This window comes from Cryptomeria japonica, chromosome 5 (assembly GCF_030272615.1).
Source record: "Cryptomeria japonica chromosome 5, Sugi_1.0, whole genome shotgun sequence".
Lineage (NCBI taxonomy): Eukaryota > Viridiplantae > Streptophyta > Pinopsida > Cupressales > Cupressaceae > Cryptomeria > Cryptomeria japonica.
The window spans coordinates 655263449-655289895 of record NC_081409.1 but is presented as its reverse complement, the minus strand read 5'-3'; positions in this window follow the sequence as shown (position 1 = coordinate 655289895).

The window sequence follows — 26447 nt, the reverse complement described above, 5'->3', positions numbered from 1 at the left end:
GATCTGTATACAACTTCTTTGTTCCTTTAGCTTCTAATGCATCAATTTTTCGTCGCAACATCTCAAGTTGTTGCGCAATTGTATCAGATTGTAGAAGTTCATCATTAATCCCAGTTGGTATTCTTTGTTGATATATCGTATTTCCGATTGGCTGTTGATACTCCGCAATGGCCATTTTTGGCGTCTCTTGCATATAAAGTTCTTGGCACTTTTCTTGTTGTTGCGGTTGTGCTATGCCTTGATATTGACTTTGTTGTTGTGCCTCTTGGAGCCCAGGTTGATATTGCAATTGAGTAGGCTGTTGATATTGCATAGGCACCACTTGCGGTTGTGAAGTGGGATAACTTGTCTGTCTTGGCACATATTGCGGCACATATTGTTGGTGTTGATGAGTTGGAATTTGTTGACTTTGTGCCAATTGTTGTCGCGGAGTATATCCAATCATTTGTAAAAAAGCTTGTTTAGATGATTTTCGTTGCTTCTCCTTAGGATGGGGTATAGCACTTACATTAACTTGCTGTGTTGTTTGTCCAATCACTTGTGATTGTTGCAAGTTTGTGTTAACTTGTAATGGTGCCGAAGGCGCTGCAATTTCTTGTCGAATGCGACATTGTTGTTGTTGCACTTCATTTGTTTGCACATTCGATCGTACCTTCTGCGTATTACTCAATTGTTGCAACAATTGCTGATGGTGCACACCACTATCCATAGCTCTTTGTGTAGCCATTATCGAAGGATTTGTCGCAATAGTGTTTGACAAAGATACATAAGAACTTTGTTGCATCATGGAAGTGCTTTGGACATTATTGACATTAGGCATTCCAGTTGTGAAACTTTCTTGTATCTTGGATGTTGATCCAATTTTATGCATATGAGGAACCACTTCTTGTTGAGGAACTGCTGTCGATATTTGCATAGTCTTCATTTGATCTTGTATTGCAGGCGTTGTATTGAATAATGGATTATTTATCGTTTCAAACAATGACTTTTGAGGAATAGTCACTGTCAATGCCTTTGAAGTACGTTTGCTCATCAATGTAGATTGAAGCTCTTGTTGCACATTTTCTTCATTAAGATGCGAAGAGAAACTTAACGGCTCACTGCCTCCTTGTGTTTTCACATTAATTGGTTCATTTAAGGGAACCATATCACTCATCATGTGAAGATACTTTTGAGGATACGTTTTAAAAACTTTGCTCAGGAATTTATCCATCCTTTTTATTACCTTTGGATCTTGAAGGAACATGTCAACCTCATCAGAGGCATCAGAATCAGATGAAGAATCTGGTTGGACATTTGGATTCGTTTCTTGTTGAATACCTTGGTCTGAACCGAATCCTTGTGAAAGAGTTTGATCTTCATACAGTGTTTGAGTTCGAATATCATGTTGCAAATTTGGTTGATCCCAATTAAAAGGTGCACTTCCTCTTGGAGTTGGTGGAACACTCCCATGTCCTGGTTTCATGGGTACAAATACTGGTTCATATAATGGTGGTGGTCCAAGTTGAACCGTTCCATATGGTGGTAGAGAGGTGTTTGATGAACCTTCAACTTGCATTGTTTGACTAGTTTGAAACTGCGAATTTGCTATGTTATCCACGGATTGATACATTGGTTCACTCATCTTCTTAGATCTTGATCTTGTCTCAACTAGCATGTCACTTATGCAAATGCAATATTTTTGGAATTTTTCAAGGGTAATATATGATATGCAACTAAATGCAAACTAAATATATGAAAATGCAATCTATGTTTTTGGTTGTTTTTGAAGATTTTGACAAACTTTTGAATGCAAATCTAAAGAGATGGACCCTTAGGAAATTGAAATGATACCTAGACCTCAAAGGACAAAAGGACCAAGTGACAAAAGGACAAATTGACAATGTCTCACCTATATGCTTGGATACTAAGCTAGGTTTGACGAAATGATATTGATGACAAAAAGGACAAAAGACTTGATGAGGTCTAGACTTCTTAACAATGACTTGGGGTTTATCAAAGATTTGGATTTGCTTAAGTATGACAAGACCTAGGTTTTGGGACTATATGCAAAAGGATAATTAATATGCAAATGATCTTAATATGATATGATAAAGACTTAGGTTTAATGAAGAGACTTGGGCTATGCAAATGCAAATGTATGACAATGTCAACCTAAGATGAAACCTAAGGTTTAATTATGAAATGATATTGCTCTTATACTAGAGGACTCATGTAAATGGATGACTTTTATTGATATGCAAAAGAAGTATGACTTAGGTGAATCCTAACTTTGATACTTGATAATGAACTTGCAAAATGCAAACTAGGATGAACCTAAATGCAAGTGACATAAGAGTTGAAACAAGTTTTTGACCAATGTTGGACAACCATGCTTGAAGTATGATCTTTGAATCTTGTTGAATGTTTGTTGGATGAATGTCTTTTGTGTTTGATCTTATGTTATATCAATGTGCTTGTTCTTGAAATGGTATTCAACTTTTGACAATCAAAGAATACAAGATATTGCAACTTAGACTCAAGACAATCATGCTCATTTCCACATTTCTTATGGTAGGCAAAGACATTAGGTACTTGAGAGGTAGACTCATTATGGGATTCAAGGAGAATACATAGATGCTTGACCCCACGGGCTCCCCTCCACGGCACTCACTTCTCAGGGCAGCCAAGCATCAGTCCCCATGGAATCTCCCCATGGCGAACTTAGTATCTCTTCCAAGTATCCGAATTTGTCCTTCTCAAGCAACTAGAAGGGTTTTTGGCCTCTAAAAACAAGGTATGTAGTAAGGATTTCTGTTAAGCATTACTCCTTGATGTCATGCAAGCATGATTGAGACATTAAGCCCATCAAGATACCAACAAATGTAGTCACGCAAGCGCGATTTAGACCAAGAGGCCCTACTTAGATGTTGATATGAGAAAGAGTTTCAAGGGGCATCACTTCCCAAGTAACTACAATTCCCACGTAACACTTCCTTCAAAGCTTTCACTCATCAGGTATTTGTTTATAGTGAGTTAGAATGCCCAGGAATTCTAGCCGTACTCACTTTGGGTCGTTCCCTTCTCACGATTATCACTTGCTTGCAAAAGCAAAGTGGTCGGGAAGGCAGGCCCTCTAATGGAGACAAACAATCAGCAACACAAGCATGGTATTGAAGATCTGGATTTCTGATCACCCTATAAAGGATGAGAGCATACTCTCCTACTCCAATGTCACACTTAACAAACAAAGCAAACAAGGGTTCATTTCCACCTATTTATAAATCACTAGATGCCTAATTAAAAATCAAACACACGATTTGGTTGTTTCTCCAAGGCAACCTGCAAAACACATGTCAGAAGTTTGATTTGTAGTCTTTGACCATCGAATCTGCATAACACACGTTAGTAATTTGATTTTTAGTCTTTGTCATGCGTAAGCCAAGATCCTGCACAAATAATCAGTGCCAAAATCCAAAACACAGAAAACAAAATGCAAAAAACATCAAAAATTTCAAGTAAACTGCATTTTTTTACCCTCTGATCTGGACTTTACACAGGCGCAGAAGACAGGACACAAGCGCAGGTTGTCAGACACAAGCGCAAGATGTCTTGACACAGGCGCAAGACTCTTCAACACAGGCGCAAGATGCTTTACACAGGCGCAGGATGTGTCCAGAATGCACTGCACGGCCCTGTTTTTGAGTTTTGACCTGCAAATCAGCTTAGAAGCACTCCAAAACACAGTAAGATGGTTAGAAGGTTAGTATTCACGTCGGGTTCACCAATTAATGTGGCGTAGAAATTAGGAATCATCACAAGACAAGTAGATCAAATCAAAACATTAAACATGGTAGCTCAATCAAAGAAATACTCATTGCAATGAACCTAATCACAATGCACATTCAATGAAGGTATGAAAATGAAGCATTCAAAAGAAAACATTATGCAAACCAGACTCAAGATTGAATACTCCTTCCATGCGGCTCCATTGTTGTTCTTTCCTCTTCAATAGTTTTGTGGATCTCACCTACAAGTGCCCTCACAATTGAAAGCAAAAAGCTCAAGAGTACTAGAACTAAAATTTGATAGTTTGACAGCAATTCGGATTTCAAGAAGTAATTGAAGGGGGTTGAAGATTCAAAGGGGTTTGAAGAAAAATTATCCAATTTATAGAGAAATTGGAGAAATCACAAAATTGGCATGATGTAATTCAAATGGAAATTGCAAATCAATATGACAAATTATGACAAATTATGCACTTTCCATGCACAATTTGATTGATTGACAATTTGATGACAAATTATGACACATTCTATGTCAAAATTGATTGATTATCAATTATGACAATTTCATGACAAATTGACATGCCATTCCCATAGAATTAGGAGATGAATTAGGAGGGAAAAGGAATTAGAAATTTGAAAAATTAGGAAAATGAAATTGATGAAAATTAGGAAATTGGAATTAGAAATTGATGAAAAATAGGATTTAGGAATTAGTGAATTAATTAATAATTTTTCATTTATTAATCAATTCACAAAGAAGAATAATTAGCCAATTAAATAAAGATTTAATTGTAATAAGAAGACTTAGGATTAACAAGTAATTTAGTAATCCTAGAGGAAGAAATGGCGAATTAGGTTAAATGACTAAATCATAAAACCCTAGAAGACGAATTAGAAATGCGAAAATGACAATTAGGTCTTGATTAAAGATAATTAATGTCATGACTTGATTTTGATAAATGACCAATGCGATAAATGATTTGATTGAGAAATACGCCAATTGACATGATTTGATCCAAATTGACACAATTGAGACAGATAATGATTGATAGTGAAATGATGACAAATCGGTCGCAAAATGACAAGATTGACAAAAGGACAAGAATCGACAACAAAATGAATTGCAAGATGACAAGATCGAACATGACAACGGTCGATGACAAATCGATCGTAAAACGACAAGATTAAAGGATTGATGATAAATCGACAAGATTGATAAGAGGACTAAACCCTAATTAGGATTAACGATGTCCAAAATGATGACAAATGAATACGCACATTGATGCGACAGAGTAAAATTGATCAAAATCATGACTGGATAATGTTGTCGACAAGACCAAATTCGAAGACGAGATGATTGAAGAATGTAGAAGAATCACTCAATGTTCGCAAATGATAAAAATCAAGTGCGTGACATAGGAGAAATGTTAATGCGACGCAAAAACCTAAAATGAGGCAATGCGCAAATGTTAAAGTATGACCTCGCAAGCGTTGACCATTTTTGGGTGTCTACAGATTGTATCCTGAAAAACCATCCATGAAGGATAACAAGGCATGTCCTGCCGTAGAGTCAACTATCATGTCAATGTTTGGAAGAGGGAAATCATCTTTTAAAGAAGCCTTATTTAAATCTCGAAAATCGGTACACATTCTTATTTTATTATCTGGTTTAGCCACAGCGACAATATTTGAAGTCCATGGGGAATAATTGATAGGGCGGATAAATCCAGCCTCCAATAACTTTTCAATCTCAGCCTTAACAAGCAGAGCCACCTTAGGATTCATTTTTTGAATCTTTTGTTTCACGGGCTTAGCATCAGGAACTAAGACAATATTATGAGTAACGATCTTAGGATCTATACCAGGCATGTGAGAGTATGTCCAAGCAAAGATCTCGGGGAATTCATGCAATAAATCTTCATATTGTTTTTTTTCCTCTTCATCCAAACATTTTCCAATTTTAATAACTTTTTCTTCATTGCAAGGATCCATCTTAACATTAGTGGTGTCACTTATGAGAAGATTACTTTGTTGAGGAGTATCCTTTAACTGAGGGAATTCTTTCACAATCTCATCATTATCAATCTCTTTTCCAAAATAGGCTTCAGTGTTCAAACAATAAGGGAGTCCCCTATTGTGATGATAACAAGGAAGAGTATCATATGCTCCTAAAAACTTAGCTAAAGCATCATCAGTAGGAAAAACATCCAAAGCACAAGCACACGAAGGATCCTCATCAATGTACTCGGGGTGTTGCATTGATAGAGATGTAGAAATAGCATTAACACTAATACGTGGTCTCTTAGAAGCTTTAGTGCGCTTGTAGGGATTATAGCCAAGTCCAAAGGCATAATTGTGAAGATTATTCTCTAGAGGAACCTTTATCCCTTGTTCGTGAGCGCCACAACCATTTCCATGGTACCCATGCTTAGCAAAAATGCGAAAACCACGACCATAACGATCAGCCATTTTAGAAAGAGAAGGCGGTTTTTCATAAGACAAAGAATCAAACTCTTCAGAATTAGAGGTGTGAGGAGAAGAAGTTTGAGAAGCGGCCACAAAATTATTGCTCATAAGCTCAAGTAATGTTGATTGATTTTTAGCTTCTTCCTTCTTTTCAACTTTAAGCTCTCTAGAAGGAACCTTATATTCACCTACAAAGGTGGGATTAAAATCAAGGGATCCCTAATCATCATCTGTGAGAACCTTCTCAGGATCAAAATCCTTCTTATGTGTAGTTTCAAGTCGAGAAGAGTCTTCCTCAGGAGCTCCAGACTCATCCAAAGAATTTTGATCATCAGAGAGCGGGGATTCATTGATAGGTATCTTGTTTAAAGAGTCATCACTGGATGAGGACAACTTAGAAGAACCCCCTTTGGAAGTAGATGTTTGTAAACAAGCTTGGAAATTAGTATCACCTATCAAGGTATATGTCTTATTGTTATAGATAAATTTAACTTGTCTATGCAATGTAGAGGGGACAACTTGCATACTGTGAATCCAAGGTCTCCCTAATAACAAGTTGTATGTTAGATTTCCTGACATAACATGGATAGGAGTAGGCAAAGTAACAGGCACCACTGTGAGGGGTAAGTTGATAATACCTAATGAAGTCTTAGCCACATTGTCAAAGCCTCGAATGGGACGAGAGTCAGGCTCAATGAGGGATGTATCCATATTCATTTTATGCAATAGATTAATACTACACACATTAAGGCCAGAGCCATTATCTACTAGTGTTCGTCTTATAGCAGTGTCTTTCATGATAACCACAATCATCAAGGGATCATATTGATGTTGAATTTCACTAGTAGGCAACTCATCTTGGGTAAACACAATTTGAGCTTTAGGATTCATCACAGAGTTAACCAAAGATGCTATATTACTAGATGTATTTAGTGGACAAACATTCAAATCTTTCAAGGCATCTTGTAACATTCCATGATGAGCAGAAGAAGTTTGAATCAAATCCCAAAGGGATATCTTAGCAGGGGTAGCTTTAAGTTGTTCTATGAGATCATATTCGTTACTAAGAACTTGTGAAATATGTGGAGCTTGCGGAAGAATTGGTTGAGGACTAGGAAGAGAAACTGGAATAACAGGAGGAGGATTAGGCTCCCTATTATTTCTGGAGTGATAAGTATGGGCAACTGCATGATAACTCTCTCTAGTTATTTGCTTGGCATAACTATAAGGACTTATAGGTTTTCTTCCTTGCATAGTGATGATTGGTTTATTTGGAGTACAAAAGGAATCATGATCATACCCTCCTTGGACAGTAAGGAGAGGTGATTTAGGAACTTGAAAGGTGGGAGAAGGATAAGCACCTTGGACTTCAAAGAGAGGCTTATTATTCTCATTCAAGTTTATCATGTTAACCAATTTAGAAGTCTTGTTCTTGTTTAAAGATTTTGATAAAGCCACAAAGTCATCAAGAGCATCATCCAACAAAGTATGATCATAGCTATCAAAAGGTTTATCTTTTGGTTCAAAAGGAGATATCTCTTCATAGAGGGGATTGTTGAAAACAACCATGTTACTAGATTTAGTGGAAGAGTTGATAGGAATGTACCCTTGAGAGGAACCATTCGACTTATCTTTCTCATCACACCTAAATGGCATAGTAGCAAGGTTTATGAGTCTTTGGTAAAATGAAGGTTTGGCATCTTTAGGGTTCAAAAACTCATCTAAAGCTTCATCTAATTCATCTTGGCTATACTCATAATAATCATCATAAGCATGAACATTTTGCAAATAAAAGTCTGACATTTTGAAATAAAAGTTGCATGAAATTTAAACACACAATGCAAAGAAACACACTCTTTTCTTTTTTTTCTTTTTAATGAAAATGAAATGAAAACACACTAAATCTAGATCTAGATCTAACAAATGCAATGCAAGAGGAAGCAATGATAGATTCACGACGAGTTCACCAAAATGTGTAGAGGAAAAAGCGAGACTAGGTTAACATGCCCTAATCCTACCTTTTGACACACATTACGGAATACGAAAGAGCCTAGAGGTATCACACAATTGGCTACTTCTTTTTGTGAAAGAGAGAGCCATGGGCTACCTATTAGGATTTCTATTCCCTTGTTGAAATTGAAAGATAAGATTATGCAAGTTCAATTCCTAACCCTAAAATGCAAGTATGAACTAATAACAAGATTGCAGAATTGAACTTAAACAATGGAAAGCTCCAAACACAAGGACAAGACAAGAATGAAGATGCGTACCCGGAGTCAAAATTTAATTGAAAATGTTCGAGACGGGGGCGCAGGCACCACTGTCCTGATTCTGTCCCAGAAACTGCACCTAAAACTGTCGTTTTGCACTCTGGAAAACTGTCGGAAATGCTGTCTGTCAGGAGGACTAGGGCACCTAGCACCTCTGTCCTAGGGACCAGGGTGCCCAGCACCCCTATCCTGGCAAGACCAACGCACCCCATGCCCCTATCCTGGTCTTTTGCTCTGCAATTTGGTGTGGAGTGCTATCTCGACCTGCTTTTCCCGGATCTGCAACCTGCGGCGTCGTCCGAGTCCCGAAACCTACACTTGTATCTGAAAAAGGTGTTTGGGCAGCTATATAGGGTTTTGCCTTAGTCAAACCCACGCTTCTGTGATTTCCACCTCCACGAATAGCCAAGTTGTATTGTAAAAGTAATGTGTGTGCAGACCTTGTGTGTGTGCAAGATCTAAAATGCAAGTAAGCAAACTAGAGCAACCTAGAAAGTAAACCCTAATTGCTTGTAAATGATAATGTAAATGCTCTAAACCAAGATGCAAAGTGATCTAAAGCATGAATAAATGATATATTGAAGCTTATGCAAAGACATGAAAACAACATGAAATCATACCCAACCCCCAAGGGAGGGGTACAAGCCAATCTTCAGTTGGTAATCTCCTATTGTTCTTCAATGTCTTCCAAGCCCTAAATGGATGAATGGAATTGATAAATGCTTGATAGAGGGATGTTGAATGTTGTTGAAGTCTTCAAAGATCTTCTCTTTCGCTGCATATGAGGTTCCTGAAAACAAAATTAGGATCCCCTCTAATGAAGAAAGAGAGCTCTTATGTATGAAACCCTAGGTCTTAATTCCAACTTTTGGCCAACCTAGAGATTGAATATCCCGCCAATTTCTTGGGGTTAAGCTTTATTTTATGATTGGATCATGCTCCTAAAATTTTGGGAAAAATGTCCGGGACCATGTGCACTCCGGGCGCCATGGTCCTGGCAACTTTTCACCAAATTTTCAGGGCCGTCAGATATGATGATTTTAGAGAGAATCCCAAAGTTATAGGTTATTTCAAGATGTTTTGACCCCCAAAATCAAGCCCCCAAGTTCAAAATATGACTTAATTAGGGTTTTTGATTGAATGATGTATTGGAGGAATAAAATGAAAAGGGGCACACTTTAATGAAAAGGCCCGACTTTATGATGTGAAGGATGATGAAATAGGACCTTAGAACTAATTAATTTGATTAATTAAGTGCTAAAGGAGAAATGCAATGCAAAATGTGAAATGCACCAAGGCGGGTGCTAAACTAGGTGTTGAATTGTACCACCCTAGCAAGTGCGTACAATTTACGACGCTACAGGGGTTATCTTTAAAATCATCTTAATATCCATCCCTAAAAATTTTGAAAAAAGTTGGTTAGACCATGTGTGTTCCCGCCACAGTCCTTGACTTTTTTCCCGAAATTTTGGGAGACTGTTATGACTATATTTAATAGCCTAAATCCAGAAGATTGATTGATTTTGTCCATTTTTTATCCCTCTAGAATCAGAAATACCTTCAAAATTCAACATTTCAAATTTCTAGAAAATTTTTAAAGTTAAGAGGTTAATTATAGTCTACCTTGATTAAAATTTTGATTTTAAAATTAAGTCATATTCCCTTGGCCCTTATTTTAAAATTTCAATTTCCTTTTATTTTGGAAATTGTGTCATCCTCTTCCCCCAACAAAGTTCAAATTGTGTAATCATTAGTTTCTTAAATTTTACATTAATCAATTTTGTAAGCTTTGTTCCAAAATTCAAAATTCAAACATTCCCTCTAGTGCATGAGTTTTACCACTGTTAGTCCTACCTATCCTATCCCCGTTAGACAAAGCATTAGAATTAAGGCTTCCCAAGGTTTAATTACCGAGGAGATCGATCCTAATTTGAGTGACTTATTTAATGGGGATAATGCTAATTCTTCCCATCCTAATCATGTGCCTATTCACCCCATGATGAATCCCATGATGAAGAAGAAGTTTTAACTAGGGTTTCTGTAGATCAACTTTCTACATTGGACAATCAATTTGATAACTTTCAATAGTGGATGTCCCAAGAATACCCTAATAGTGAAGCTCTTCCATTAATTGAAGGCCTTAAGCACATGATTCAAAGTGATAAGAATGAAATTGATATTTTTCATGATATTCCACATATTGTTGATTCTAATGTCATGCCTATCAAGGGTTGTGTCAAAACCCTAGGTTATTCAGAACCTCCAAAACAAGTCAATCGTTCTATTCCTTTGACTAGTCTTATGACTAGTATTCCTACTTTTACCTCCAACATCATGGCTAATTGAACTCAAAATGTCACTCCTAAAACCATTGGTCATGGGGGAAATCTCTCTTCTTCATTTAATCCTCCATCTTTAGCTATGACTTCCATGAGCATTCCTATTATTCCTCAACAAATCAGTGTGACACAAGGGGGCAATTCCTTCAACAACTTTATTCCTCCTTTAAGTGTCCTTTTTCCTACCCAATCATCACTTATGCCTACTTATCATAATCTCCCACCACCTTATTCTTAGTCCATGCCTTCTTTCAATAACATCACACCACCTTCTCAATCACCTATGTCTAACATCAATTCTTCTACTGAAGTGATAATTAACAATCTTTCTCAAACCATGTCTTACTTACAACAACAAATTGCTTCTATGAGTCAATCCAAGTTTAGTGTGCCCACCTTTGATATTGTGAGCCCACTTTCTCTTGATATTGTTAAAGTTGTGCCACCTAAACATGTTGAGATCCCTCAATTGGAATTCTTTAATAGAAAATGTGATCCTCTTATGCATGTCAAAACATTTCAAATCTTGTGTACTAATTTTACTTATGATAAAATATTGCTTGAAAAATTATTTACAAGAACACTAAGAGATAAGGCTTTACAATGGTATTGCTATTTGCCTTCTTATTCTATCACTTCCTTTCAACAACTGGCAAATGCTTTCATCCAACAATTTCAAAATAACATTGTTCCTAAAATCACTTTGACTGATTTAATGCATTGTAAATAAGGTGTTAAAGAAAAAGTGTCTAATTTCATTGGTAGATATAAGCATTTGTGTGCTCAAATTTCTTTTCATGTACCTGATAATAATATTCAAAGAATTTTCATTTCTAATTTACAAAAAGATATCAAGGAAAATCTTCTTTTCTCTAAGTTTACTTCCTTTCCACAATTGTGCGCAACACTCCATAATTATCAACTAGCTATGAGTCAAATGGAGAAATCCACTCCTATGGCTCCGAGTGATAAGGGTGAGAGTGTTCAACAATTATTTGTGAAGTTCAAACCAACAAAAAGCTTCATGAAGTTAAATGATACAATCAAAAATCACAATGTGAATGCTATAATAGGTGTGCCTTATATTTCTAAATTTTTCCAAAGAGAAAGACAATTTACTTCCTTGAATAAATATTTACATAGTATTATGTCTCAATAGTTTCACATAAATGTTATCAAACTTCCTCCTATAAACTTGCATCCCCTTATTTTGATAACAATTCCTTTTGTCAATTTTATCATCAACCTCGGCATGATACTGAGAAATGTTTTGCATTGAATAATACGATTCAAGACTTGATTGATAATAATACTATATCACTACTAAGTGTGAATGATAAAGGGAATAAATCAATAGGTCCTCCCAATCAAAATCTTAAGATTTTCACTGATCCCTTGCCTTCTCATACCTCTAACATTATTGAGATTGTGCCTAATTCTTTCTCTTCTGAAGAATTCACCCCTATGGCTCCAAAATTGGTTAATATGGTAGAAACACAAGATATGCCTAAGGATCCTTGTATTACATTTGACCCTAGTGAGACCATTAGAGCATCCAATGGCCCTTTATACATAGTTATGAAGGTTAAGGATATCCCTTTCCGTGATGCCCTTATTGATCTCTCTTCCATGGTTAATGTCATAACTAAAGAGTATCTTTTCACTTTACAATTGCATAAACCAATACATGATGCTTTTAATGTGGTTGTGAAGTTATTTGATGGCTTCTCTTGTCCTACGATTGGTTCTATCACCCTTTATGTTGAAGTTCATGCCAAATCCATGGATGTGGACTTTGTTATCATACCATCTTCCAAGCAATTCCATGTGAAGTTAGGCTATCCTTGGCTATCTTCCATGAAGGTTATTGCTTCTCCAAAACACGTGTCTGAAATTTTCTCACAATGGAGAAATCATAACCATGAACCATAGCTGGTTTCATCCATTCAAAAGAAGCCCCGGTGTTCCTATTGATCTCTTTTGGCCTAAACAATTTCAATCTCTTCCATCAAGGAGCGATGCTCTTTTTCAATCTTATGAAAAAATGGAAGAACAATATGATCTTATCCTTATGTCAACCAAGATCTCCAACACTTAACATTCCTATTATTCTTCAAGATGAGGTTCTTCCCCTCATGGATAGAACTAATCTCCCTCCTAAGGAAGATCCTCAACCTATTCCTATGGATGTGACTTTACCTTCTCTTAAGGAGAACAACAATATTCCTCCTAAGGCTAGACCTATACCTCCTCCTCATGATGGACTTGGTCTCCTTTCTACACCTAATATTCCTCCTTTCTATGGTGCAGTTCCACCTCCTTCCTCTTATTAAGAGAAGAAGCCTTCTTCTCCTATTGTTCAACCAAAAAGACCTCAACCTAAAACTTCAATTATCAAGGAGAGAAACATTCCTACTTTGTCAAGTGTTCCTCCTCCCTCTCAGCGTTCCACTAAGACTTGATGAAATTATTGTGCGAGAGAATACCGACAAAGACACCATGTTCGAGCTCATGAAGCTATTCCTAAAAATACTCAATCTCCTTAGACTTCGACATTTGACATGACTCCCTTTTCTCCCAATGAAGATGTTCAACGTACATCTCTAAATCCTAAGTTGCACAAAAAATGTGATGGTTTTACTCATGTTAATGTTCTTGCTCCTCTTTCTCTAAACTTTGATGAATAAATGGTTGAAAATGTTATTCATAATGGAAATAGAACTCCTAATGCTTCTGATAGTGAGTATGAGTATGTTGATGTGGACAAGCATTTATCAAATAAATTTTTAGAAACCCTAATCCTAGCTCCTAGAATCGAACAAAGTTACTTACAAAATGAGCATAGTCCTTGTTTGGATCTTGTGATAGCTCCATTTGGTGTGCTCGATGTTGCTCCTATGGCATGTTTCTTGTCTTCCCAAAATAGCGATCAGTAAGATCAGGAGGGGGATGTCATGCTAGATTAGCAATATTAGCATTGCAAATCTTTCTCTCTCTCCTTTCTTTCTCTTTTGTGACCATTCTTCTATATGTATCCTTGTTCTTCTATTGTTCCCTTAATGTCTACTTGGGGATGATGCAAAGCATTGAGATCTTTTCTTGGTCTCTTTCATGTTGACTCAAAACACATCTTGTCTTCCCTTTTTTTCTAAGGTAGTGTCCTTCTTTGGGGAATGATGATTATTATACACATATGCAAACATGATATACATGAGTTATCATACAACATACTGACCCCAAGTAAAGAAACACTACCTCATGTTTTGTGTTCATTATCCTTGGGTTTATTCCTTGATTGGGGGCTAATTCCTTGCAATAACGTGCTCCCTCCCTTCTCTTTCTCTTGGGTGTATACTACCTTAAAGCAATCACTCCTGATAAGGTGCGTGCGCTTGCTTTAACATGGGGGCATACACTCCACTCATATTTTCCTTCTTGATACTTAGAATTACTTAGTGAACTTTGTTTTGCTTTGTAATCTTTGGTATTGTTGCTTTCATGACTCATAGTGAAGGGAACTTTGCTACTTGCAGTCATGGTTCTTGCCTTCTCGATCTTCCCTTTTAATTTTTCAATCATAGTCGTAAGATCCTAAGTCCACTGGGGGCTTGGTGCATCTCACCTCCTTGATGTGGTAAAAGTCTTTCAATCTTGTTTCATTGTACTTTATCGACAATATTATTGTACGCTTATACTCCCACTAAAGTGGGGGCCAAATGTAGTCTCATAAAATTGTGACCCTAGCAATTTTTTAATGCATTAGGGTCCTCACACATGTGAGTTCAAATCCTCTAGCCTGATTGGAGATTAGAGATTGCTGAACCCTAAAAATAGCTTGTTTCTTGGCCTCTACATCACCCTGTCAGCACTCTGCCCTAGAGAAAGGGGTAGGATAGGGCGTGACACCCCTGTCCCCCCTAGGAAAGGGGTGTGGCACCCTTGTCCTCCCAGGATAGGGGCATAGTACCCCTGTCCCTGCCCTATTTTAAGGTAGGACCCTTCCTAGGGTTGCATTGTTGGTTGTGCATTGGGTGGGAAACTCCCTTGATATCGACCAATGACAAAAATCAAATCCACTAACATGTATGTAAGGGGCATTCATCCTCTCATCTTCATAAGCTGGATAAGTGGAAGTTGCATAAGAGATCGAGCATTCAGGAGCATTCGAGCATTCTCAAGTCTCGTTTCAAGGCTAGGTGTTGCATTCAAAAGGATTCAACCATTGAAGAGGGGATTGATTCCAACATTCAATTCTACACAAGCATTTCTATAAATATTGCTATCACAACCTCCCTTAAGGTGATTTACAATTCAGTCTTTCATTTACAGCTACTTGTAAGTACTTTCTTTCATTACTTGGTTAATTCCAAAAATGGGGTTTGACCTAAAGGCAAACCCCCAATCCCAACTCACTTTCCTCTCTTTTTTGTATGTAGGTTGCTGGTGCGCAACTGTACTTTCAGATTTGGGCTCCATTTGCAGAGAAAATAAAACCCTTTTCGTTTCTCGGATTTTTTGGAGGATCGTGTACGTTCCCGCCACAGTCCAAGAAACTTTTTCTCAAATTCACAGGGCAACTTTGTCTTGAAATATTACTACCAGATCTAGGTGCACAACTTCATCCCATGTTCCGATCTTAAGTTATAATTAGTTCTTTGTCACTTTTGCACTACATAATTCAATTAATTCCTTTCCATTTCAAATAAGGAAGAGGGGATCAACTTATCATTCCCATTGCATTCAGAATTCAATCTTCATCTTTGAAGGTTGAATCTAGTGAATTCTCCTCTCCTCTTCCGAATGTAACATGGTGAAAAGTGTTTGAAGGGTAATCAATAGTGAAACTCTAATCTCTCCTTAGAGGGAAATGAATTCTCCTCTCCTCTTCCGAATGTAACATGGTGAAAAGTGTTTGAAGGGTAATCAATAGTGAAACTCTAATCTCTCCTTAGAGGGAAAGGGTATTTTTCCTCTTGATCCATCATTCACCATTTTTTCACATTACATTTATCTACCCTTATTTTTGATTGGTTGGCTTGATTTAGTAGGTAAGAAATATATATTTATAAAATGTATTTTTGGAACTTTGCAATGGTAAGTAAGATATATAGTTTTTGGAATTTTTCTATTAGTGGGAAAAGCTATAGTCTAAAATTTAATTCATTTATTTATTTTGGCTTGCTGGTCTATGCACGGGTTAATCATTCAGCAAATCATTGCAAGAGGCTTTCAAATTTGGTTTGAAGATTGGATCGCGATTTGGATTTGTGAAGGTTTGACAATTTCAGATTTCTTCTTCAGTTTTTGGTTTTGCAAATTGCAAGTTGGTGAATCTTACTTTTGCATTTCAGTTCTGAAAAAGATTGTCTTCTCCATGTCTACAAATTGAATTTTGATTGATGTTGGGGATTGGTTGATTGTAGAATGATTTTCCTTGATGGATTTTAATCTATTGTGCAAGTTTGGGAATGGGGAAAAATGCAGATTTGACTTTATATATTCATTGTGTTTTCTGTGATTTCTTTGTGATTGCACTATAAGTGTGTAGGCTCTTCCTCCCACTTTTTTTGGCTATATATAGTCCCTGCCTAGCTTTCTTGAGCCTCTTTTGTTGCTTTCTTCATATCTCTCTCTCTCTCTCTCTCTCTCTCTCTCTCTCTCTCTCTCTCTCTCTCTCCCCCTTGTGATTTTGACTCCTTATACCTCTAATTATGTTCAGTAGGAGAGAGGATTTCTTCTATAACTTTTATCTGTAAGTATGCAATGAATGTTTTGGTTGTTCTTGTTGTATTTTGGATGCCTTAGACCATCTATGTGTAGTATGAGGGTTGTTTTGCACCCCTGAGTCTTTCTGAGACCCTCCCTAAGCCTTATGCCTCAGTATTGGGTTATTGTTTGTAAATTTACCTGAAACACTATGGAAACACCCAAAAATGATGTACTATGTACTAGGAATGCCACCCTGCATGCCAAGAATGCTATAATTCATTCCAGAAATACCACTTTTCATACAATATGCACTAAAAAACATACCAAGAGAGCTAAGGTTCTGATTTGTAGATGCAAGCAAAATGCCCAGAAATGCCACCCTAGAGACCATAAACACCATCATTGGTGCAAGAGTACCTTGACAACATGTAATAATGGATAAGGAGGGCTTAGAGGGCCTCATGATGGTTCATAAGTCATCCTCAATGTAATAAGGTCCATAGGACCATTTGTGTTGATTAAGATTGCTTTGAACCCATTTGTAAGACCATTGACCTTGATTTGCATGTATAAGCCATCATGGTCAAATATGGTCAAAGGGTCAGGAGGATGTTTAGGATGGATTAGGTAGGTACTTTAGAATTATTTTATATTTCATTCATCATTGGACAACATCCATGTATTGGTTTAGTGCCCAAATGTAATAATTGCTAATGTTGTCAAAGTTGTCATTAGGGTGCCTGTTAATGGGCTGCTGAGGGCTAATCTTAAGAGTAAGGGCAATTCAACCCCAAAGTGGACTCCACCTGAGAAAGGGTGGACTAAGATTAATTTTGACAGAGCTTCAAGGGGCAATCCAGGACCCTCAAGTGTTGGGGTGATTGCTCAAGATGATCGGGGTAACATTCTGGCCATTGCAGCCAAGAGATTGGTGGATGGATCGAACTATGTTGCCGAATGTCAAACTGTGTTGGAAGAAATCCTTATGGATGGGAAATTGGGAGTCAAGAAACTTCATTTGGAAGGTGATTCTTAGGTTTTGGTGAATGGGATTGTGCAAGGGCCAATGGAAGCATGGTTTTTAGATAAGCAGGTGCGTAGGATGCAATTTCTGCTGAATGATTTTGAAGATTTTAAAGTAACCCATGTCCTGTGGGAAGCTAATTTGGAAGCTGAAAAAATTTCCAATGTGGGAGAAAATGGTTCCTTGGAAAATTTGTTTAGTATGTTTGAGGACTTTAGAGATTGTAGTCTTCTTGAGTAAGATTTGAGGTGATGGCTTTTTGGAAAAGTGAACCCAAGCTTGATTTGTTTTGTCCACTCACAACCTTAGCTCTGTGGGAATTTAAGTCCCTCGTGGTGTGTGTTCTTCAAATTTGTTGCAAGTGGCCTTGAGGTGTTGGTTGATGATGGAGGTGTGCGGAGTGAGTGACCGACGATGATGTTGGGAGTAATGTGAAGCATGTGAAGCTTTCATGACAAGAGATGGAGATGGCTTTAAAGACCCTTGTGTGTTGATTCCTGGCACTTTGTGGTGAAAGCTTGGTATTTGATGGAGTGCTCAGGGTTTCTTTCTGTGTAGCGGAGAGATAGGATGGAGGTAAATTTTTCATTGGAGTCAGATGGACAATTGCCTGCCTTTCGTGGGCTGGTCTCAAGGATTAGGCTTTCAAATGTCTTCAGAGTGGATGGAGACGTCTTCTAGAGGGCAATTAGGCTTCTATTGGGAGAGGAATTTCTTTCTTAGGATTGGTGACTTAGAACAAATCTAGACATTTCATCTCTGTTTATTGCGTTGGCCCTACAGGTGGGGAAGTCGAATGAGGAAATGCAACGGATTAGTTCCATGGTTTTATGACCCAAATGGGTAAGAGGTTTGCAGGATGTGGTGGCTCATGCTGTCATCGGTGTGGGGCTGAGGATGGTAGAGGTCCCAAGCAGGAGGATTGGAGTGGACATTGGGGAGCTGCAGCCTTTTGTAGTCTAGTTGGCTTCTCAGTCAGTCACTTCGTAGGTGGAGGACGCAAGAAATGGTTGGGTTGAGATCATGAACTTTGTTCACTAGTTGGGGCCAATTGAACGTGTTAAAATCCATGGGAAGGTGACTCCCATTCGGTCCGAGGTCCCCCTAGATGAGAATGGGAGGCCTTTGGTTTCGCACCAACTCCCAAGGAAATCAGTGAAGGTGGTGGAGTGTGGGTCATTGTATGGAGGAAGGCCTGGAAAGGTGCTAGGTGGTGGGAGTGAGTCACAGGTGGCTGGTTCCAGCAAGGGTATTCCCAATTTCTCAAGAGAGGAAGCTTTGGGATGGTTTCGGTGCTAGGTTGGGCTAGTTGGGGTTTGTGGTGTGGTCCTTTTTATATATGTAAGTGATCCCTTTTGTGGCTTTGGGTCTTAGTAGGTAGATGCTTGGGTTCTTTTGTGTAGTAGGGGTGTGACCCCTTGGTATTGCAGATTGTCAATCTGCTCCTTGGTTGTAATACTTTTCTTTCAAAGCAATATAATACTCTATGTTATCAATCAAAAAAAAAAGTTGTCATTAGGGTGACAACATGTAATTGGGCAAACAACTCACCTCCAATGGTCACTTAGTTTGAATTTTGGTTGGATGGTAGTTGTGAATGACCATATATGTCTTTGATTCTTAAGGAGGAGGGGTTGATGTTGGTTGTTGGTGTTGTGGTGAAGTTTTGAATGTGAATGAATACAAATAAAGGGCCAGTGCAAGAAGATGAATCCACTTTTTGGCCAAAAAGTGGAAGTGTTTTCCCTGTTTTTCAGATTTTGTCTCATTTGAGCTTAAATTTTAAAACACTTAGAGATTGAATCTTGGAAAAGGTCAGTAATATAAAAGATATCCCTCTAAGTGTATTTTCCAAATATGTAATTTATTTTAATACCCACATAATAAAAAATAACTTTTTGAATGGAGATCTAAAAACTATGTTTTAAAAATGCATGTTTCAGGACCATACCATGCATGTGTATGACCCACACTTTTTGACACAATTAAAATTATTTTCTCAAACCGTTTTTGGAAATGGTTTGTAGCACACTGAATATTTATAAGCATATTTTTCTGTATTTTTTTTCTAATATTTTTTTTAAATTAATTTTTTCAATGGCCATAATTATCTTTTTAAAAATTTGACATGTACGACCCACATAATTTGACGTAAACTTAACATTTTTTGATTTTTTTTTAAATAGAAATTTTTTTTGTGTAGATTGATGACATATAATTTTTTTACAAAATTCATTAAAATAAAAAAGTTATTAAATTAACAAAATTAGTTAATATTTCAAATTTATGGACCCAATTTAGTATAAATTAAATGAAAAATAGTTAAAATAATCAAATTTTAAATAAATTTACATATTTAGAATCCAGACAGTATAATCTGAAATGGGTTTTAATTTCGTATAAAAATTCTCAGATTAGAGGCATGCAAACTATTTCAGAAGTTCATATTTGTGCTTTCATTCATGGAGATTTGAATTTGCAGGTCCATGTCTTAGGTGTGGCCATCTCAGGCCCATCCTAGGCCTAATCCAGAGCCAAATGGTAGGTTGTGGATTCAAATTCTACTAAACAGAGGTCTGTTTATAAAACGGGGGCCCGTTCCCTTTTTTTGCCCATTGGATTTAATAACGGGCTCCCATTTTGGAAACAGGGGCCCATTATTTAAATAAGGGCCCCCATTTTTAAATAACCGGTACTGTAAAAAAAAAAAGATAGATTGCATCAATTTACCACACAAACATTAAAATCCATACTGACAAAGATTTTTTACATTGTTTGGCAGTACTTTTTAATTTTTTTATAGAATTTTTTGAAGAACTCAGTAAAAAGGTATTATTTTTTGAAGAGGAGTTTGTAAAGATGGGTTCTAAGCAACTTCAATAGAAAAAAAAGAGGACAATGACAATAGATGAAATTCAAGCACAAAGAGAGAAGGAGGCAAAATGCCAAAGAGATCGAAGATCACAACAACGAAAATTGAATAACATTTTTGAAGCATCTAGTTCAGTGCCCGTTGTAGATGAGACCATTGAAGACATCATTATGGATGCAAGAAACGTAGAACCAAACACGGGTATGACTGTTGATGCAAATTTTCATGTGGATGTGAATCCTAGTATGTTTGTAAATCCCCATGACTATGATGCCAATCAAATTGCTAATTTAAATGAAGCTGGATATAAATTTCATACACCAATATGAAAAGAAATAAAAATTGAAAATATTACACCACCCTCTCTAAAAGAAAATGAATAATTTGTTTACTATTGATAGCAATGTGCTAGATAATCTTAATGGGTTAGTTTCTTAGAGACAAATTAGAACACATGCGAACAAATTAAATATAAACAATTTTTCTATAATAAAAAGTTAGGATTCCAATGTCAATTAATGCTACAATTAATAAAAATGTTAAAAATGCGCAAAGTCATGAAAAAAAAAGGTATTTATGCAAAACCAAAAAGAAAAGATGAATCATATAAGCAAGTTGTATCTACTATTGCCAATGCCATTGATTCTATTGGAAAAACAAGTCGATCTAAAGATAAGAATGCAACATGTAGAGTTATAACGACTACTATAGTTGACAAAATGATTGTTAGTAAAAGAATGTTAAGTGATATAAGTGGCTATTTGAACTTACATCGTAGAACCTTGTCAACAGTGGCCAAAAGAAGAGACACAATTGAAATTGATCCACTAAACCATTATTGGAGTTTTAGTGGTAGACTTCAAAGGTTGGACATGAAATTAAATGATGAAACTAAACAATTAATTGTAAAATTTTGGCATGATAACACTAGAGTTTCATCAAATGCTAGAGATGTTTTAAAGTTAAGGGTGGGATTGTGAGGCCTCACCTTGACTCAGTCTGACATTTCAGTGATTTTTATATATTGACTATTATGGATACTTTATTTTGATGCATTTTGGAATTTAGAACTTATATGATTTTAGGATTTGCATAACATTGCTATATATTGATGATTTATTTATATGCTATATGAGATAGAACACTACATGATTTTTGAATAAGATGAAATTTCGGTGATAAATATCATTATTGATTTTGTAGGACTTTACTATGATAATGGAATTATGATGTATGTTTAAGTTTATGAGATTTAGGATGAATTGCTTATGTGGAATTGCTTGGATAAAGGATGTATTTAATTTGTGCAGATGTGAATTATATGCTAGTGATGATGTGTATTATTATTCCTTTGAATTATATTATATGTAAATATTTGAAAGTACTAATGTGTAAATTGAGATGCGCAGGAAGTTATCCATGTGACCATGGAAAATTTATGGAGAACCAAACCTAGACTTATGTATGTTCATAAGCTGGGGGTTGTCTATTTGGAGAGACAACACCCCGTTTGTGTTGTATTTTATTTGTAATAGTATATGCTGCATGTGTGTTAAGTGTTATTTAAATTTGTCATGTAAAATCCACAAGAGACGATTTCATGTTTTAAATTGTAAAAGTGTTTTATTTGTGTCACTTGACACGTGTGGATTTAAGTTTAAATGTTTTATTTTTGTCTCTTGGTGGGAAAGTGTTCAACTATAGCTTTTTCATTTAGTGTAACGTGATGTCATAAATACCTTGGGAAAAGAATCTTTGGAGAGGTCAACATATGTTTGACCCGAAAATAAACTTCAGAGGGGTTTAAAATGGGTTAAATGAACACCTAGGGGTAGTTTAATAGGGTTTCCTAAAGCCCATAAGGTATACCTAAGGTTTAGGGGTAATTCTAGGCAAGTTTCTACTCCTAAGTGACCTTTTAGACATTCTAAAATTTGACTTTTCTAAGTTGTGCGAAAATTGAAATTAGAAGTTTGAACCTAGTTGTAAACTTTCCTTTTCGAATGGGAGTTCTCTTTCCCATTCTGTCTTACCTCCCTCTTTAGTTTTTAGAAACTTGTGAGAACTGAGAGAATGAGCTTCTTAAGAAAGAATTTGGAAATTTGAGGGTAATCACCCACTCTCCATTTTTGGGAGACAAGAGAATTTCTGAAAAAGAATAGAATAGATTTGAATAGTAAAATTTGACTAAGGGTAGAAGAAGAAGATCCGTGGAATTGGGCAGCTCTTCCTCAAATACTATCCTACCTTTGGGCAGATTAGGGTTGGTTACATTATTCTTAAAATGACTTCTTTTTACATGTGTTTGAAAGTATGTTGGTGTAAGAAATCTGTTTTCTTGTATGTCCTTTTTGGAAATTTCACTTGGTATTTTTGTATTATGTTTTGTATGTGTTTTTTGGGAGTTTTCAAAACCTCTTACTCTTGGGAGAGAGGAGGATCTTGTGGGTGGTAGCAGTGACAACCCTCGAGTGAGAGACTCTCGTTATGAGAGTGATCACAAGGGATTTTTGTGTGACCTTTGCTGCATGGCCTGTTTGTGCAATGGGGGTCATACGGAGGGGTATAAGGCTAGAATGCCTTGGGGGGCATAAGGAATAAGGGGTTGAAATTCTTGATGTATTGGTTGTGCCATGAGGTGGCTACATGTTTTCCATACTTGCAGTTCTCCTCAGGGTATTGGTCCACTACTACCCTTAAAAAGGTCATCACCAAAGTGTGGTGCAGTGTAGCTGGGATGGGAGTGTGTTTGAAATCTGTGTGTATTCTGTACCCTATGTGTTTGCATGTTTGTATCCCATCTAGGGCTTGGTTCTCCGAGCTCAGGGGTGGCTACTAGTTAGCCTAGGCTGGGAGGTGAGCACTCCATGATCATATTTGTGATTTATTATGTAGGATTTTTGGGAGAAAAGAATAGGACAAGTGGAAGGTTGCAGGAATTATTGTTGCAAAAATTTATGTGTAGTTGTAATTATTAGTTTTAAAAGGAGAAATATACCCTCATTCTTTGAAATGAGAGGCAATATGTAAATTTGAAATATAGACATGAGATTTGTTATTGTATATAAATAAAGCAATATCTTGTAAATTTTGCAGAATATCTTTAGGATTGTAAAAAGCTAGATATATTTATATTTACTATTTGAAAAGAAATACTTTTGAATTGCATGCAATAGTCATTGTAATATGAAAATCAGTTTTATTTAATTCTGTGCTTTTATTTTTATCTATGAATTTGTCTTCATTTTAATTGTAGAAATTATGAGTTGTAGTTGTTGTTAGATTTTAATAAAAATATCTAGTCAGTTGCTGTAGAAATTGCAGAATTAGTAAATGTATTTATTGTAGAAAAGAATTATGTATTCCTAAATTAGTATTCCCTAAGTTCAGAAAAAAAAAGTGTATCCGATGTGTTATGATAAATAGTTTAGCATGAAATTTATTCCATTCGTAGGCATTTAAAATAAAATTAAATAGGAAAGGCATAAATTAGATTTGCATGCATATTGTAGATTAAAAATAAATTTTATATTTCTGTTTTCTATAAAAGCAATAAAGTACAATATAGTTCTAGAAAATATCCTTCCATTTACTTCAGAAAGTTAGACTTTTATTTTAAATAATGACAATATTTAGTTTCAGAAATTGATATCTAAATCAGAATCTTCCATGAATTCAGTTTTATTATAAGAAAAGAAATAATAATATAAGTTATATATAAATATATATATATATATAATTATATACATGTAGATTTCATGTGTATATTTTGTAGCGTCATAAATTGTACGCACTTGCTAGGGTGGTACAATTTCACACCTAGTTTAGCACCCGCCTTGGCGCGTTTTGCATTTTGCATTGCATTTCCCCTTTAGCACTTAATTAATTAAAGTAATTAGGTCTAAGGTCCTATTTCATCATCTTCCATATCATAAAGTCGGGCCCTTTCATTAAAGTGTGCCCCTTTCATTTTATTCCTCCAATACATCATTTAATCAAAAACCCTAATTAGGTCCTATTTTGAACTTGGGGGCTTGATTTCGGGGGTCAAAACATCTCAAAATCAGCTGTAACTTTGGGATTCTCTCTAAAATCATCATATCCGACGACCCTAAAAATTTGGTGAAAAGTTGTCGGGACCATGGCGCCCGGCGTGCACATGGTCCCGGACATTTTTCCCGAAATTTTAGGAGCGCGATCCAATCGTAAAATAAAGCTTAACCCCAAGAAATTGGTGGGAGATTCAATCTCTAGGTCAGCCAAAAGTTGAAATTAAGACCTAGGGTTTCATATATAAGAGCTCTCTTTCTTCATTTGAAAGGATCTAGAGATTTTTGGTTTCAAGGGCTTTCTATGCAGCGAAAGAGTAGATCTTTGAAGACTTCAACAACATTCAAACATCCATCCATCAAGCATTCATCAAATTCATTCATCCATTTAGGGCTTTGAAGACATTGAAGAACAATAAGGGATCACCGACTGAAGATTGGCTTGTACCCCTCCCTTGGGGTTGGGTATGATTTCATGTTGTTTTCATGTCTTTGCATAAGCCTCATTATATCACTTGTATTCATGCTTTAGATCTCTTTACATCTTGATTTGGAGCATTTACATTATCATTTACAAGCAATTAGGGTTTACTTTCTAGGTTGCTCTAGTTTGCTTACTTGCATTTTAGGATCTTGCACACACACTACTTTTACAATACAACTTGGCTATTCGTGGAGGTGGAAATCACCAAATCGGGGGTTTGACTAAGGCAAAACCCTATATAGCCACCCACCATACCTTTTCAGATATAAGTGCAGGTTTCAGGATTCAGACGACGCCGCAAGTTGCAGATCCGACGGAAGCAGACTGAGACGGAACAACACACCAAATTTCAGAGAAAAAGACCAGGACAGGGGCTTGGAGTGCCCTGGTCCTGCCAGGACAGGGGTGCTGGGTGCCCTGGTCCCTCTGTCAGACAGCAGTTTCAACATTTTTCTGACAGCTTTTCAGGTTGCAAAACAACAGTTTCAGGTGCAGAATCAGGACAGTGGCGCCCACGCCCCCGTCCTGAACATTTTCACTCAGATTTTAACACCAGGTATGCATTTACATTCTTGTCTTGTCCTTGTGTTTACAACTTTCCATTTTTTAAGTTCAATTCTGCAATCTTGTTATTAGTTCATACTTGCACTCTAGGGCTAGTAGTTGAACTTGCATCATTTTATCCATCATTTGCAACAAAGGAATAGAAATCCTAATAGGTAGCCCATGGCTCTCTCTTCCACAAAAAGAAGTAGCCAATTGTGTGATACCTCTAGGCTCTTTCGTATTCCACAAGTGTGTGATTGAAAGTGAGATTAGGGCATGCTTGCTTAGTGTCACTTTTTCCCCCACACATTTTGGTGAACCTGACGTGAAATTCCAATCTTCTCTAACTCTGATTTATGTTTTCAAATTTGAGTGTTTATGCTATTTCAAATTCAAATTTTTATTTACAAGTCTTAATTTCTTGTAAGATTCAAAAATTTAGAGGAAATTTTTGCTAAAACCCTAAAATTGAACTTGTGGATAGCTTAATTGGGATCAATAATTTCAAATCTGATTTAGGAACTCATTTGAATCATAAATTTCATTTTCTAAAATCTACATTCTAAGTGCTTGCATTGGTTAAAATTAAACATTTCCTTCTATTGTGTTATCATTTGAAAAAGGAAAATTGTTGTCATGATGCATTCATTTCATAGATGTGATAATGGGTTAGCTTCCCTTGTTTCAATTTTTCCTTCTCCTAAAGAACCTCCCCCCATCTATAACAACATTTTAGTGCCTAAAAGAGTTTCTACCAATCCCTTTGAGACTCTCCCATGTTCTAAGGATGAAGACTTTAAGAGTGATCTTGACAATTCTCCTAAAATGTGCCCTTCCTATCTAGCTATCCTAGAGGAAGAGAATGATATCATAAACACCTTTCTTAATGTTACTTCACCTTCCCTACATGATGCCTCTCTA